The 15821-nt window shown below is 40.2% G+C and overlaps 2 long non-coding RNA genes across 8 annotated transcripts in view; one reads left to right on the top strand and one right to left on the bottom strand.

Annotated features, from left to right (window-relative positions):
* Positions 1 to 5228: 5228 nt before the first annotated feature.
* Positions 5229 to 15821, top strand: part of LOC140582410 (uncharacterized) — a 36376-nt gene continuing 25783 nt past the window's right edge. For 2 of the 7 annotated variants that reach the window (XR_011985377.1, XR_011985371.1), the window contains exons 1-2: positions 6493 to 7490; positions 15594 to 15681. This is a non-coding gene — a long non-coding RNA (uncharacterized lncRNA). Of the gene's footprint in view, positions 5311 to 6492; positions 7491 to 12381; positions 12837 to 15593; positions 15682 to 15821 lie in introns of those variants that run through there. The other 5 variants (XR_011985373.1, XR_011985375.1, XR_011985374.1 and 2 more) reach the window with 5 other exon arrangements.
* LOC140582409 (uncharacterized) lies at positions 5303 to 6305 on the bottom strand. Its single transcript, XR_011985370.1, has 2 exons — positions 6180 to 6305; positions 5303 to 6088 (listed from the first exon to the last, which is right to left on the bottom strand). It is a non-coding gene; the product is annotated as an uncharacterized lncRNA (long non-coding RNA).

The raw sequence follows: 15821 nt of genomic DNA, 5'->3' as shown, positions 1-15821 counted from the left end.
TAATTGGGGTTTGTTAGAGGATGATGAACCCCCCAGACTCCTGGTTGATATTTGGTTGACGTTGGTTGATGTCTCAAATTTGTCATTATTTTGTGCTTCTGATGCTTTGCCCTCTGTAATCAAAGATCTGTATCACGCATCAGCAGTGACTCTACAAAAGTCAGATTGAAGACAGGAGTCTATAATAACCTATAATAACACCTCTGTAGATAGAGACAAGATGTTTCAGACGAGGCTGGAGAAAGTCAGGCAAAATCTTTCACTTTTACCTTTTTATTTAGATAATTCACCCTAAAGCTCTTGACTTGATGGGTTATTCAGATTATTTTCTACGGAATAGTATGAAGTATTGAATTTGGTACATCAGAGTGAACTGGGATACACGCTCGTGTTTAATATACAGGAGTGGCTGTGGTTTGTTAGATTGCATATGTGATGTATGTGTACCTGAAGGCAAGCACAAGTGCAGCTTTCTGATTGGTGCATGCGTGCATATCTCTGATTGGTGGGTTAGACATAAAGTGGATTACACTTCTAAAGGAACATAAATCTTAAAAAGCTCATTGACACAGCTGTGTAAGTGATAAGGTAGAGTTACTGGGTTACTGACACAGGCAGTTTCTGCCGTGTGTGTGCTACGCTTTGCTAAATCTAACATGACAAGCGGAACATTCTGCCTTTCTTTCACTGTTTTCACTCTTCCAATTAACACTCTCTCTCACTCTCTCTCTCTCTCTGGATCCAAGTCTTCTCTCTAAACCAGAAAACTTACAATCATTTAACCGTAATTTCCTAACTCAACTCCATCTTCTCGTAGTGTTTTGCTGTGTCAGTATGTCATTTACCTTCATCTTCACCTAGTTTACAGTAACACTATGTGACGTTACATTACAGTTTTTAAATCACTTTCAGAAAGGCTAGCTGATTGATGATTAGCAAAAAGGTATATTTCTGTGCAGATACCAGATAACTGAGATACTAACTCATTCATCTTTTAGCCAAAGTGCAACACAAGCTCCTGGAAGAACAATCTCACCCATGCAGACAACAGGAAGTGCAGTAGCAATGCTGGACTGATGATTGTAACTGCCGGTTTCTCTGGCTCAATTTCAATGCTCCATTAAGAAGTTTTCTCTTAATTACTGCTTGACTTGAAACATGTTTTTTCTCTGAAGATGGACAGTCGCACAACCAGCAGGTGCAAATGCAAGTCACACGTGTGAGTCCATATTTACACTGTGAGCTAGAGTCTGACACATGGCATTAGAAGGACTGGCCCTGGCACATGCTATACACCATCGCTAACACAAGGGGGCGACCTCCTCTTTTTACAAAAATCCATCATGTGACGTATTCACCAAGTAATAGAAGACTAGACTACAGGAAACTGGAAAGATTTCCCTCTCAGACCAAACCCAGAGGTGATCCATCTACTGTATTTCTCCATCATGTTCCCCTAGGAGCAAAACTCATCACAGAACTAGTCCAAATGCACCTAGGTATCTTTCAGAAGAAGATTTCATAACACTTAAATCACCCCTTATTAGACAGAAACATTGTGAATGTTTATTTCTGGAATGTTGAAGTCACTGGTATGGGATGAGCTTTGTCGTGATTGGTTATAACAGGAAGAAGCAGACTCTGATAGGCTCATCACTTTCTGGCTATCAGAATCATCTAGAAGGCTTTTGGCTGCTGCTTTGCTTCTGTGATGAGTTGATGGACCTTGTCATCGGGATTTGAGATGTGGGGCCATTTAATGTGATTAAATAAAAAAAACGTGAATTATTTTCTAAACCCACATGATTAACAGGCATTGCTGAATGAGCCTACATGTGATTTCCTGCTTCCATTTAACTAGGTCAGTACTGGGACTCACCACTGACAGGTGTCCATTCTTGGCTTTGGCCACCACCAGTTTGGATCCAGGTGTGAAATCAATGACGGCTTCCTTTCCTCGGCCCACTGCAAACTTTATACTTGGGGGAGGGGGAGGGGGGGGGGGGGAGGCACTGTGTCAGCCTGCATTTTCTACCACAAAAAAAGACTTAATGTGGAAAAAGTAACATGTCTGGAAAATTGATGGAATGAAAACTGGAAAAACGACAAATCCAGTTAATGACCTGCAACCCATCTCTGGAGGGAAACAGTACATCAGCCAATCACAGCGATACACATAGATATTGTAAAGGACACTTTTACAGTCGTAACCTCCTGAGACCCCACCCATTCATTTATGTCCATTGTAGTGGACATTTTGTTTTTGCATCTATCTTTTCACTGATGTAAGGAAACATATTTATTCCAGTTGTACACTAAAGAGGACATGCTGTGAAATTAAAAATAAATTTTAAAAAATCTATATTGTAAGATGTCATTTCCTCCAAAGACAAATAACCTAAAATTGAAGTAGACTTTTTTCCTTGGGTCTCATGAGGATATATATATATAGGGCTTTGCTGTATGTAGTTGCATCACATCCTGTTTCTCTGTATCTCTGTGTTTAGCTGCTGGTGATGTAGACATGCTGCTTCCTGCATGACTTCCTGCACACTGTCTTCCTGCATGACTTCCTGCACACTGTCTTCCTGCATGACTGACTGCCCTGAAGCAGCAGGGCTGAAATCCGCCTGTTAATTGCAGTTATTTTAGCCCAGCTTCTGCTTAGAGTACCTGCCTGTTCAGGTAAAAACAAATAGAGAAATTAGGTTTTTCATTGGCTAAGCAGAATGAGGAAACCTGTGTTCAGTGATGAAAGGAGATATTGTAAATTAGCAGTGGTGGTTATAGGGCAGGGCCACAGTGGCACAGTTTTACAGTAATGTTAACTGAGGCCCTACTTGTAAGGTGAGGAGGACACCTTAGAGCAAGCGGGATGGGGGGGTGCTAGCAATATTTCGAGTAGCGCGAGCGGGCGGGAATCCGATCCACTAGTGTGAGTGGAAGTGAATAGGCGTGTAGGATGCCCATGACGTGACGAATGTTTGGGCAGCTCAAAAACCCGGACGATTTTAAAAACCCGGCCGGACGCAAGGAAGGTCTCAAAAAGAGGACATGTCCAGGGAAAAGAGGACGTCTGGTCACCCTACATGACATGAACATTAGCATTCCGCTAATAAAAGTAATGCTAATTCATGTGCTTCTTTGTAATTTGCATTTGTATCTTAATATTATAATGTTTGGCAGTGATAGAGAGTATGAAAAGAAAGGGTCAGTCTCAGGCGGGAATTCAGTTTTTGGCCAAAAGAGTGAGTCTGCCAGCTTTTCAGCCCTAAGTTTGATTAAAAATCATTTACGAAGAACAATGACAGAAGAGTGTTTCAGTCATCTTGGGTGCTGAGTATTGAGTCCCGACGAGCAAAAGCATTAGACATAAATGAATTTGTAAGACGATTCAGTTCCTGTCACAAAAACTGACGAATGTTGTTTTAGAAGAGCAAAATGTACAGTAGTCACCCACATGGAACTTTGTGATTGTGAGAGAGAGTATTTGTGAAAAAGTAAAAAGGTTATTAAAAAATGAATACAAAGCTGGATTTTCTCACATGCTGTGTGTGTTTGTGAGTATTTTGTCTATGTACAGTAAAATGTATGTAAAATTGGTAAGGAGATTTACTGTGTAAGCCTTTTTATTTAAAGTGTTTCAACATGGTGTGACTGGTGAAATGTATAAACCTTACCAAATCCATGGATTGTGTGCAAGGATATAGTACAAATACTTGGCCCCTCTATGAATATTGTGGCCCCTTGATGGCCCCTTAGACAAATCCTAGATCCGCCACTGTAAATAAGTACCTCTCACTATGTCTTCCCCATGTGCTTATGCTTTATGTGGCTCTGCACTGCCATCTCCTGACAGCATAAAGTAATTGCACCCAAGACATGCTTAATTTCCACAGCAATTTGGCATGTTCGTGTTCATTATAACCACATTCACAGTGCCTCCTGCTGACACGCTTGATCTTAGCACATTGCTATGAGCCTTCAGTCAAACTGAGACAAATCTGTAGTGCAGGAGCAGTAGTAGGAATAGTGGATGTAACTGCGGGGGTTTCGGCTGCAGCAGGAGCCATAGGAGAGGGGCTGAAAGAGCCAGAACTGCAGCCAGAGCAGACGGTGTAGGAGAGACTGCAAAAAATGCAGCTGAAGTTGTGGCAGAGATAGCAGGAAAAACTGCAAAAGAAACTTGGGAATTCGGGCAGAGACTGACAAAAGCAAAGGAAACACCTTATAAAAAACTGTAGTAGATCAAATGCAAGAAAGCAGCCGCTTCAGTGATAGATGCAAGTACATAGCTGATACATTAATTATATGCAAGGAAAGAGCCGCTTCATTGATTAAGCTGCAGGGCAGGCAGGACTATCTACTGTGACAGGAGTGTGGGCAGCCACACAAAGACTAGTCAGACCTGGAGAATAAGCTCACACACAGCTTCAGCAGCGACTCTGCTAAGATGGGATGACTCTTCCCAGCATGAATGCAATCAACTGTGATCAAATGCTGCACGTGAATCAGGGGGGGTTTAACCGTCATCCTACCCACATATTTTATAAACATGGGCTACTGACTGGGGGCATCAAGAATAATTTACTGTAAGAAGCAATGATAATAGCGAAATAATAATGACAAAACATTTTTTCTCAAAGTATCATTAGTTATGTAATTAATGTTATCTAAAGATGAATGTTACTAATATTATTATTACAATTAATTTGCATATATTGTCAAATGAAAATCTATACTTTTCTTCAATACAACGTGCAGCTTCTATCCCAAGCACAATCCACATTATTACTTAAAAGCTTATTGACCCTCTGATTCTGGTATCACTTACTTTTCAGTAAACTCAAGAAAACATTATGTATGTTGTATTTGTATGATGAAACCAATCCTTGAGCCCAATATAAAATAACTGAAATAAATACACAGTCATTCAAACTTCAGCACTTTTTAATTTTGTTTTGTCTTTCAATAAAACCTGCAGCATCAGATCTGGCCAGTTCTGATCTGCTTGCCATTTTGCCTAAAGAACAAATGCTGTTGTTACAGGAACGTCTAACATCAACATTTGCAGCCATTAATTCATAGGTGGTAGTAACACTGAAATGACCCTTTCTATGTCAAAATAAAGTAACACTGTGCTTTTAATAATTAATTATTATTATTATTTTACTTAACCGTTCCTTCCTCCCTTTCCTCCGTCTTTGCTTATTGACGTTTAGGAAAGTGCCAAATATAAATCAACGATGCAAAATTTTCAACCCAAGACAGACACAACACTGAAAAGATGACAAAGACACTGTTTAAATAGTAAGTATATGGTTTATTGTAAAGCTCTTATCTCATTTTATCTTAACTTAGCATATCTTATCCTATTTTATCTTAGCCGTTCCTATCTTATCTTATCCTATCCTATCATAACTTAGCATATCTTATCCTATCTTATCTTATCCTATCTTAACTTAGCATATTTTATCCTATCTTATCTTATTCTATCTTAACTTAGCATATTTTATCCTATTTTATCTTATTCTATCTTAACTTACCATATTTTATCCTATTTTATCTTAGCCGTTCCTTTCTTATCCTATCCTATCTTAACTTAGCATATTTTATACTATCTTATCTTATTCTATATTATATCTACATTAACAATTAAACAATAGGCCTATTTCTATTATCCCTCCTACCCCGGCCATAGCCCACAAGTCCATCAGCAATAATGTCTCTTATCATCCCTCCTACCCCGGCCATAGCCCACAAGTCCATCAGCAATAATGTCTCTATTGTCATCCCTCCTACCCCGGCCATAACCCACAAGTCCATCAGCAATGTCTCTGTCAGTCTTCCGTCTCCGGCCATAACCCATGAGTCCGTGTATCCTGTCTACGAGTTGCTGCTCTGCGGATCGCTGACGCTGCCCCTGGCCCCTCTCTGGTCGCTGGTCGCAGGAGCTGTTGCTGTCCGTGCCGTGGAGGTACTTTAACTGGGGCCTCTTCTTAGTGGCTCCTGCTTGCTTCTGTGGGGGTGGCCTGTCCCTCCCGCTCCATCGGCAAACCCTCTGACCACGGACAGCCTTATCAGCATTCTGTTTTAAGACAAGGAAAGATTATTGATATAGAACATTTTATGCTCTAATTATGTTCTAATAAGGTCTCTTAATTAAGCCAGGGCTTTACCTTCGGCATGTCACACACTCTCCGTGTCGAAGCAGGCTTGTCCGTCTCATCCATCTTCATCACGTCTTTTTCTTTCTTCTTCTCGCTGTTGATCTTTTCCTGAATTTTTTCTGAAAAAGATTCACAATCATTCGCTGTTATTTTAACTTTAATTTTAATTTTAATAATAATCTTAACTACTTTCATATCTTTGCTCTCCATTTTATGAATGCTTAAAGTCTCCAAAATACAACCGCTGCTTAAGAATCTCGAAAGAAGTTTGAGAAGATAAGTGCATGTGATTCAAAAGTAATCAAGCTGTTGTCACGGGCGTCCATTCGTACCATAACAGACAATGCGATCCTGTGCAGCTCATCGGCGACTTTCGGCCGCGTTCGGCTCGGACTGACCGGTCGTAGGTCCGATTCGGCCGTAAGCAGGTTGCCAACTCTGACACATCTGGCGCGAGACTCGGGCTTTCAGACTCAAACGCGCACAGCAAGAAATCTTATGGCGAATCTCTTAATCCATTTTAAACCTAAAATTGGCTACCTCAAAAGCGTTGGGGCAGTTTGCAAACCCTCCAGACTACAAGGTAATAAAACTGTTATATACTTGTAAATACGTGTGTAGACTTGTCTCGAATTGAAAATCTCACGCCAACCAGCTGACCAAAGTTGGCAACCCTGCGTATGTCGGCCCTTTATTTTATATGCAAAAATTATCATATGCAGGGGGCATATAACTGGTATGAAAGTACTCATAGAGTACTCACTCACGCGTATTTATTCTATGTGCATTCGCACTGTTATGACAAGAAATCACTGTACATGTGAAAGAAGTACAAATTATCCACATAAATGTTAAGATGCACGGCAATTTTTCTCATAACAGCATGAATGCATATACAATAAATACGCATTTCAATGACAGGACTGGGGAAACATACTTTGACGCGGACTTAAATACATAGGACTAATGAAAACAACTGCAAACAGCTAATGACATCGGCATTCCACACTAGTTTAACGAGGGGGCGTGGCACACGGGAGGAGCGGACGAGCGGGGCGTGACAATTGTAAGAGACCACCTTGAATTGAACACTTGTGATATAAAGTATTGAAGTGTTTTCCCCCCCTCCCCTCCCTTTTATCAGTATGCACTCTGCATGGCCTTGGTATGTCTTGAGTATTACGAGATGCACCATGAACTGTTTATATTATATGCCTATATTATATCTTTATTTAGGCCATAATATGTGCTCTTGATGTGTTGTTTTCCAGTGAGCTGGAGGGATTTGACAAAAACATCCTTTTGGAAATGCGTGAGGAAGTAAGTTCTTTTATTTTTGAAAAGTAGGGTATTTGTAAGATTTGCGACACAACAGAGAAATTAAATATGTTTCACTCCTCGGGGTCAAGACTCTGGTCTCCAACTCACCGCTCTCTGTTACATCGCCATTTTGTCCGATAGTATTATTGGATTTTTCTATGCTATGTTTTTTTATATGTAGTCATTTTGTGCTGTATAAATAATTATAAATAATTCTTTCTCTTCCTTGTGATGTGTGTTTGTGCTTAATCGTATTAAATAGGAGTAAAAGCAACCGCAGTTTCCTCAGTAATGTATTTCATGAACTGATATATAAACCCATGTATGCATTCAAGTCTCTGTCATGGTTTGTACATAATATTTGCAACAACAATTACAAAAATTTAGCAGAATATGTACTACAAGCCTCTCCAGTTGTAGGCACATCCAAATTCATATATGATATATTTGTATATGTGTGTCTCAAAGGTACCAACATTCCTACAAAACCACGAGTTACATAATATATCCAAATATAGGGTATTTCAGTATGAGTCCTGATGCATTATGCATACTGCTGTACTTGCCCTAAACACGGTGAGTTTATATTAGTCACAGAAACATCTTGGCCAGTCATTACTGTGTTGTTGTCACATGTTAAACTCGGCAATTGAAACCCCTTGTTTTTGGTCTGTGAGGGTGTAAAATGTCTCTCCTTTGTTACCTACAGTGAGACTTTGGTTAACAGAAATATACATGAATTATATTTATTTAAAAGGAAGATATTTTTATCCAAATCCACATTAATATGGTGGGGAAAAAACATTATGGTCATATAGTTGTAATGAACTTGTGATGAATGCTGCAAGGCTGTATTTCTGCTCACCACCTACAGGTGCATAACTGATTATACATTACATTATAAGAGGTATGAATAAATAAAGCACATGAACACCGTAATCTCAACCGATCAACAGTAAACCTTCCTTAATGATACTACGGTATTTAATACTCAAACATTAATTGGCAGGGGGTGTAGTGTTCCTGTATATGCAACATAGCAAACAGGAACTGTAAAGGTTATTTTAAATTATGCACAGTATAAATTAAAACATAGCAGATGGGCGCCCCATCCTGGGTTGTCCCCCGCCTTGCTCCCATAGTGTCTGGGATTGGCTCCGGACCCCCTACCACCCTTAATAGAAAATGGATGGATGGACTTTAAATATTATGTTACCTTAGGAACAGCAGTATGTCAGGTTGTCTACAGAGCCCATGTGGAAATCTCTGCCTGTCTTCTTCAAATTGACTGGCAGAGTGCCCCTAGACGCCTTGATACTGTGTGATCCTTTAAATTAGGACGCATGGCAAACATTAACTGAATAAATAGTTCAACATTTGTACAAACATTTGTATTTTTAAAAATAGAAATAGAAAATAATGATGTTGATTGATTGACAAATGCATAAAAAATTGGAATTTTAAAAAGCACCTGTGAGATATGACAAAAAATATATACGTCTTTGCAGCCCCCAGTTGGTTGGATGAGGGTTAAATGGTTGCCAATCATCTTCCCACAGATGTTGAGTACTCTATGGCCAGATGGATTATTCTGGCATAAATGTCGCCTGAGAGCAGGGTAACTGGGGCTAGTTTGGGGTACTGTAGATGTGGTCTGAGAGCGGGGCAATTGGGGTTACTTTTGGGTAGATGTGATATAAGAGTGGGATAATTGTGGTAGATGTGGTCTGAGTGTGGGATAACTGGGGTTAGTTTGGGGTAGATGTGGTCTGCCTGTGTGATAAATGGGGTTAGTCTGGGGTAGATGTGGTCTGAGAATGGGGTAACTGGGGTTAGTTTGGGGTAGATGTGGTCTGAGAATGGGGTAACTGGGGATAGTTTGGGGTAGGTGTGGTCTGAGAGTGCGGCAATTGGGGTTACTTTTGGGTAGATGTGATCTGAGGGTGGGATAATTGGGGTTAGTCTGGGGTAGATGCGGTCTGTGTGTGTGATGAATGGGGCTAGTCTGGGGTAAATTTGGTCTGAGAGTGGGGCAATTGGGGTTAGTCTGCGGTAGTTGTGGTCTGATAATGGGCTAATTGGAGTGAGTCTGGGGTAGATGTGGTCTGAGAGAGGGCTAATTGGAGTGAGTCTGAGATAGATTTGGCCTGAGAGTATGGTAATTGGGGTTAGTCTGCGGTAGATATGGTCTGAGAATGGAGTAATTGTAGTGAGTCTGGGGTAGATGTGGTTTGAGAATGGGGTAATTGGAGTGAGTCTGGGGTAGATGTGGTCTGAGAATGGGGTAATTGGAGTGAGTCTGGGGTAGATGTGGTTTGAGAATGGGGTAATTGGGGTTTGTTAGAGGATGATGAACCCCCCAGACTCCTGGTTGATATTTGGTTGACGTTGGTTGATGTCTCAAATTTGTCATTATTTTGTGCTTCTGATGCTTTGCCCTCTGTAATCAAAGATCTGTATCACGCATCAGCAGTGACTCTACAAAAGTCAGATTGAAGACAGGAGTCTATAATAACCTATAATAACACGTCTGTAGATAGAGACAAGATGTTTCAGACGAGGCTGGAGAAAGTCAGGCAAAATCTTTCACTTTTACCTTTTTATTTAGATAATTCACCCTAAAGCTCTTGACTTGATGGGTTATTCAGATTATTTTCTACGGAATAGTATGAAGTATTGAATTTGGTACATCAGAGTGAACTGGGATACACCCTCGTGTTTAATATACAGGAGTGGCTGTGGTTTGTTAGATTGCATATGTGATGTATGTGTACCTGAAGGCAAGCACAAGTGCAGCTTTCTGATTGGTGCATGCGTGCATATCTCTGATTGGTGGGTTAGACATAAAGTGGATTACACTTCTAAAGGAACATAAATCTTAAAAAGCTCATTGACACAGCTGTGTAAGTGATAAGGTAGAGTTACTGGGTTACTGACACGGGCAGTTTCTGCCGTGTGTGTGCTACGCTTTGCTAAATCTAACATGACAAGTGGAACATTCTGCCTTTCTTTCACTGTTTTCACTCTTCCAATTAACACTCTCTCTCACTCTCTCTCTGTCTCTCTCTCTCTGGATCCAAGTCTTCTCTCTAAACCAGAAAACTTACAATCATTTAACCATAATTTCCTAACTCAACTCCATCTTCTCGTAGTGTTTTACTGTGTCAGTATGTCATTTACCTTCATCTTCACCTAGTTTACAGTAACACTATGTGACGTTACATTACAGTTTTTAAATCACTTTCAGAAAGGTTCGCTGATTGATGATTAGCAAAAAGGTATATTTCTGTGCAGATACCAGATAACTGAGATACTAACTCATTCATCTTTTGCCAAAGTGCAACACAAGCTCCTGGAAGAACAATCTCACCCATGCAGACAACAGGAAGTGCAGTAGCAATGCTGGACTGATGATTGTAACTGCCGGTTTCTCTGGCTCAATTTCAATGCTCCATTAAGAAGTTTTCTCTTAATTACTGATTGAATTGAAACATGTTTTTGCTCTGAAGATGGACAGTCGAACAACAAGCAGGTGCAAATGCAAGTCACACGTGTGAGTCCATATTTACACTGTGAGCTAGAGTCTGACACATGGCATTAGAAGGACTGGCCCTGGCACATGCTATACACCATCGCTAACACAAGGGGGCGACCTCCTCTTTTTACAAAAATCCATCATGTGACGTATTCACCAAGTAATAGAAGACTAGACTACAGGAAACTGGAAAGATTTCCCTCTCAGACCAAACCCAGAGGTGATCCATCTACTGTATTTCTCCATCATGTTCCCCTAGGAGCAAAACTCATCACAGAACTAGTCCAAATGCACCTAGGTATCTTTCAGAAGAAGATTTCATAACACTTAAATCACCCCTTATTAGACAGAAACATTGTGAATGTTTATTTCTGGAATGTTGAAGTCACTGGTATGGGATGAGCTTTGTCGTGATTGGTTATAACAGGAAGAAGCAGACTCTGATAGGCTCATTACTTTCTGGCTATCAGAATCATCTAGAAGGCTTTTGGCTGCTGCTTTGCTTCTGTGATGAGTTGATGGACCTTGTCATCGGGATTTGAGATGTGGGGCCATTTAATGTGATTAAATAAAAAAACGTGAATTATTTTCTAAACCCACATGATTAACAGGCATTGCTGAATGAGCCTACATGTGATTTCCTGCTTCCATTTAACTAGGTCAGTACTGGGACTCACCACTGACAGGTGTCCATTCTTGGCTTTGGCCACCACCAGTTTGGATCCAGGTGTGAAATCAATGACGGCTTCCTTTCCTCGGCCCACTGCAAACTTTATACTTGGGGGAGGGGGAGGGGGGGGGAGGCACTGTGTCAGCCTGCATTTTCTACCACAAAAAAAGACTTAATGTGGAAAAAGTAACATGTCTGGAAAATTGATGGAATGAAAACTGGAAAAACGACAAATCCAGTTAATGACCTGCAACCCATCTCTGGAGGGAAACAGTACATCAGCCAATCACAGCGATACACATAGATATTGTAAAGGACACTTTTACAGTCGTAACCTCCTGAGACCCCACCCATTCATTTATGTCCATTGTAGTGGACATTTTGTTTTTGCATCTATCTTTTCACTGATGTAAGGAAACATATTTATTCCAGTTGTACACTAAAGAGGACATGCTGTGAAATTAAAAATAAAAATAAATTTAAAAAAAATCTATATTGTAAGATGTCATTTCCTCCAAAGACAAATAACCTAAAATTGAAGTAGACTTTTTTCCTTGGGTCTCATGAGGATATATATATATAGGGCTTTGCTGTATGTAGTTGCATCACATCCTGTTTCTCTGTATCTCTGTGTTTAGCTGCTGGTGATGTAGACATGCTGCATCCTGCATGACTTCCTGCACACTGTCTTCCTGCATGACTGACTGCCCTGAAGCAGCAGGGCTGAAATCCGCCTGTTAATTGCAGTTATTTTAGCCCAGCTTCTGCTTAGAGTACCTGCCTGTTCAGGTAAAAACAAATAGAGAAATTAGGTTTTTCATTGGCTAAGCAGAATGAGGAAACCTGTGTTCAGTGATGAAAGGAGATATTGTAAATAAGCAGTGGTGGTTATAGGGCAGGGCCACAGTGGCAGTGGCCCCAGCTGAAATCTGACTGGCCCTCTGAAGTGCCCCTGTCCTGTCACTCATCTGTCCTTCGTCGGAGACTGATTAGATGGATGCAATTCCAAGCCCAAACACTAATGGTGCTAATGATCCAAATAGGAATGTCAAGCGTCAATAAAGCTTACAGAAGAAGAAGAAGATTTGAACGATACTGCGGAGAAAGTTTTTCAACCGATAACGTTTTGAGGAGTTTGTTGGTAAGTCATAAATCCTTATTTACTCAAAGCTGTCACTTATCTTAAGTCTGACAAACATCAAAGCCTCTGACCATTTAGAAACAGTAATTATTAAACTAACTACCTGGGAGAACTGAAAACAAGGCCTGGATTTGGAATCGAGGTCCAGATTTGAAGAACCCTGGTTTACAGTAATGTTATCTGAGGCCCTACTTGTAAGGTGAGGAGGACACCTTAGAGCAAGCGGGATGGGGGGGTGCTAGCAATATTTCGAGTAGCGCGAGCGGGCGGGAATCCGATCCACTAGTGTGAGTGGAAGTGAATAGGCGTGTAGGATGCCCATGACGTGACGAATGTTTGGGCAGCTCAAAAACCCGGACGATTTTAAAAACCCGGCCGGACGCAAGGAAGGTCTCAAAAAGAGGACATGTCCAGGGAAAAGAGGACGTCTGGTCACCCTACATGACATGAACATTAGCATTCCGCTAATAAAAGTAATGCTAATTCATGTGCTTCTTTGTAATTTGCATTTGTATCTTAATATTATAATGTTTGGCAGTGATAGAGAGTATGGAAAGAAAGGGTCAGTCTCAGGCGGGAATTCAGTTTTTGGCCAAAAGAGTGAGTCTGCCAGCTTTTCAGCCCTAAGTTTGATTAAAAATCATTTACGAACAACAATGACATAAGAGTGTTTCAGTCATCTTGGGTGCTGAGTATTGAGTCCCGACGAGCAAAAGCATTAGACATAAATGAATTTGTAAGACGATTCAGTTCCTGTCACAAAAACTGACGAATGTTGTTTTAGAAGAGCAAAATGTACAGTAGTCACCCACATGGAACTTTGTGATTGTGAGAGAGAGTATTTGTGAAAAAGTAAAAAGGTTTTTAAAAAATGAATACAAAGCTGGATTTTCTCACATGCTGTGTGTGTTTGTGAGTATTTTGTCTATGTACAGTAAAATGTATGTAAAATTGGTAAGGAGATTTACTGTGTAAGCCTTTTTATTTAAAGTGTTTCAACATGGTGTGACTGGTGAAATGTATTAACCTTACCAAATCCATGGATTGTGTGCAAGGATATAGTACAAATACTTGGCCCCTCTATGAATATTGTGGCCCCTTGATGGCCCCTTAGACAAATCCTAGATCCGCCACTGTAAATAAGTACCTCTCACTATGTCTTCCCCATGTGCTTATGCTTTATGTGGCTCTGCACTGCCATCTCCTGACAGCATAAAGTAATTGCACCCAAGACATGCTTAATTTCCACAGCAATTTGGCATGTTCGTGTTCATTATAACCACATTCACAGTGCCTCCTGCTGACAGGCTTGATCTTAGCACATTGCTATGAGCCTTCAGTCAAACTGAGACAAATCTGTAGTGCAGGAGCAGTAGTAGGAATAGTGGGTGTAACTGCGGGGGTTTCGGCTGCAGCTGGAGCCATAGGAGAGGGGCTGAAAGAGCCAGAGCTGCAGCCAGAGCAGACGGTGTAGGAGAGACTGCAAAAAATGCAGCTGAAGTTGTGGCAGAGATAGCAGGAAAAACTGCAAAAGAAACTTGGGAATTCGGGCAGAGACTGACAAAAGCAAAGGAAACACCTTATAAAAAACTGTAGTAGATCAAATGCAAGAAAGCAGCCGCTTCAGTGATAGATGCAAGTACATAGCTGATACATTAATTATATGCAAGGAAAGAGCCGCTTCATTGATTAAGCTGCAGGGCAGGCAGGACTATCTACTGTGACAGAAGTGTGGGCAGCCACACAAAGACTAGTCAGACCTGGAGAATAAGCTCACACACAGCTTCAGCAGCGACTCTGCTAAGATGGGATGACTCTTCCCAGCATGAATGCAATCAACTGTGATCAAATGCTGCACGTGAATCAGGGGGGGTTTAACCGTCATCCTACCCACATATTTTATAAACATGGGCTACTGACTGGGGGCATCAAGAATAATTTACTGTAAGAAGCAATGATAATAGCGAAATAATAATGACAAAACATTTTTTCTCAAAGTATCATTAGTTATGTAATTAATGTTATCTAAAGATGAATGTTACTAATATTATTATTACAATTAATTTGCATATATTGTCAAATGAAAATCTATACTTTGCTTCAATACAACGTGCAGCTTCTATCCCAAGCACAATCCACATTATTACTTAAAAGCTTATTGACCCTCTGATTCTGGTATCACTTACTTTTCAGTAAATTCAAGAAAACATTATGTATGTTGTATTTGTATGATGAAACCAATCCTTGAGCCCAATATAAAATAACTGAAATAAATACACAGTCATTCAAACTTCAGCACTTTTTAATTTTGTTTTGTCTTTCAATAAAACCTGCAGCATCAGATCTGGCCAGTTCTGATCTGCTTGCCATTTTGCCTAAAGAACAAATGCTGTTGTTATCAAAAACTATGTTATATAGCTATATTCCAGATTTATTACAGCCAAGCACATCTCGGAGCTTCGAGGAACCTCCGTCTACTTGCATTTCCCTCCTTCCCACTCTTCCCTCAAATACTGTTACATTTGTGCTTGTTCCACACTAACACCCTGTCTTGATCATGAAACTTACTCAGCATTCTTTACAGGAATGTCTAACATCAACATTTGCAGCCATTAATTCATAGGTGGTAGTAACACTGAAATGACCCTTTCTATGTCAAAAAAAAGTAACACTGTGCTTTTAATAATTAATTATTATTATTATTTTACTTAACCATTCCTTCCTCCCTTTCCTCTGTCTCTGCTTATTGACGTTTAGGAATGTGCCAAATATAAATCAACGATGCAAAATTTTCAACCCAAGACAGACACAACACTGAAAAGATGACAAAGACACTGTTTAAATAGTAAGTATATGGTTTATTGTAAAGCTCTTATCTCATTTTATCTTAACTTAGCATATCTTATCCTATTTTATCTTAGCTTTTCGTATCTTATCCCATCCTATCTTAACTTAGCATATTTTATCCTATTTTATCTTAGCTGT

This window comes from Paramormyrops kingsleyae, chromosome 24 (assembly GCF_048594095.1).
Source record: "Paramormyrops kingsleyae isolate MSU_618 chromosome 24, PKINGS_0.4, whole genome shotgun sequence".
NCBI lineage: Eukaryota > Metazoa > Chordata > Actinopteri > Osteoglossiformes > Mormyridae > Paramormyrops > Paramormyrops kingsleyae.
The sequence above is the reverse complement of the archived record's forward strand: the minus strand, read 5'-3'. Positions and strand labels throughout refer to the sequence as shown.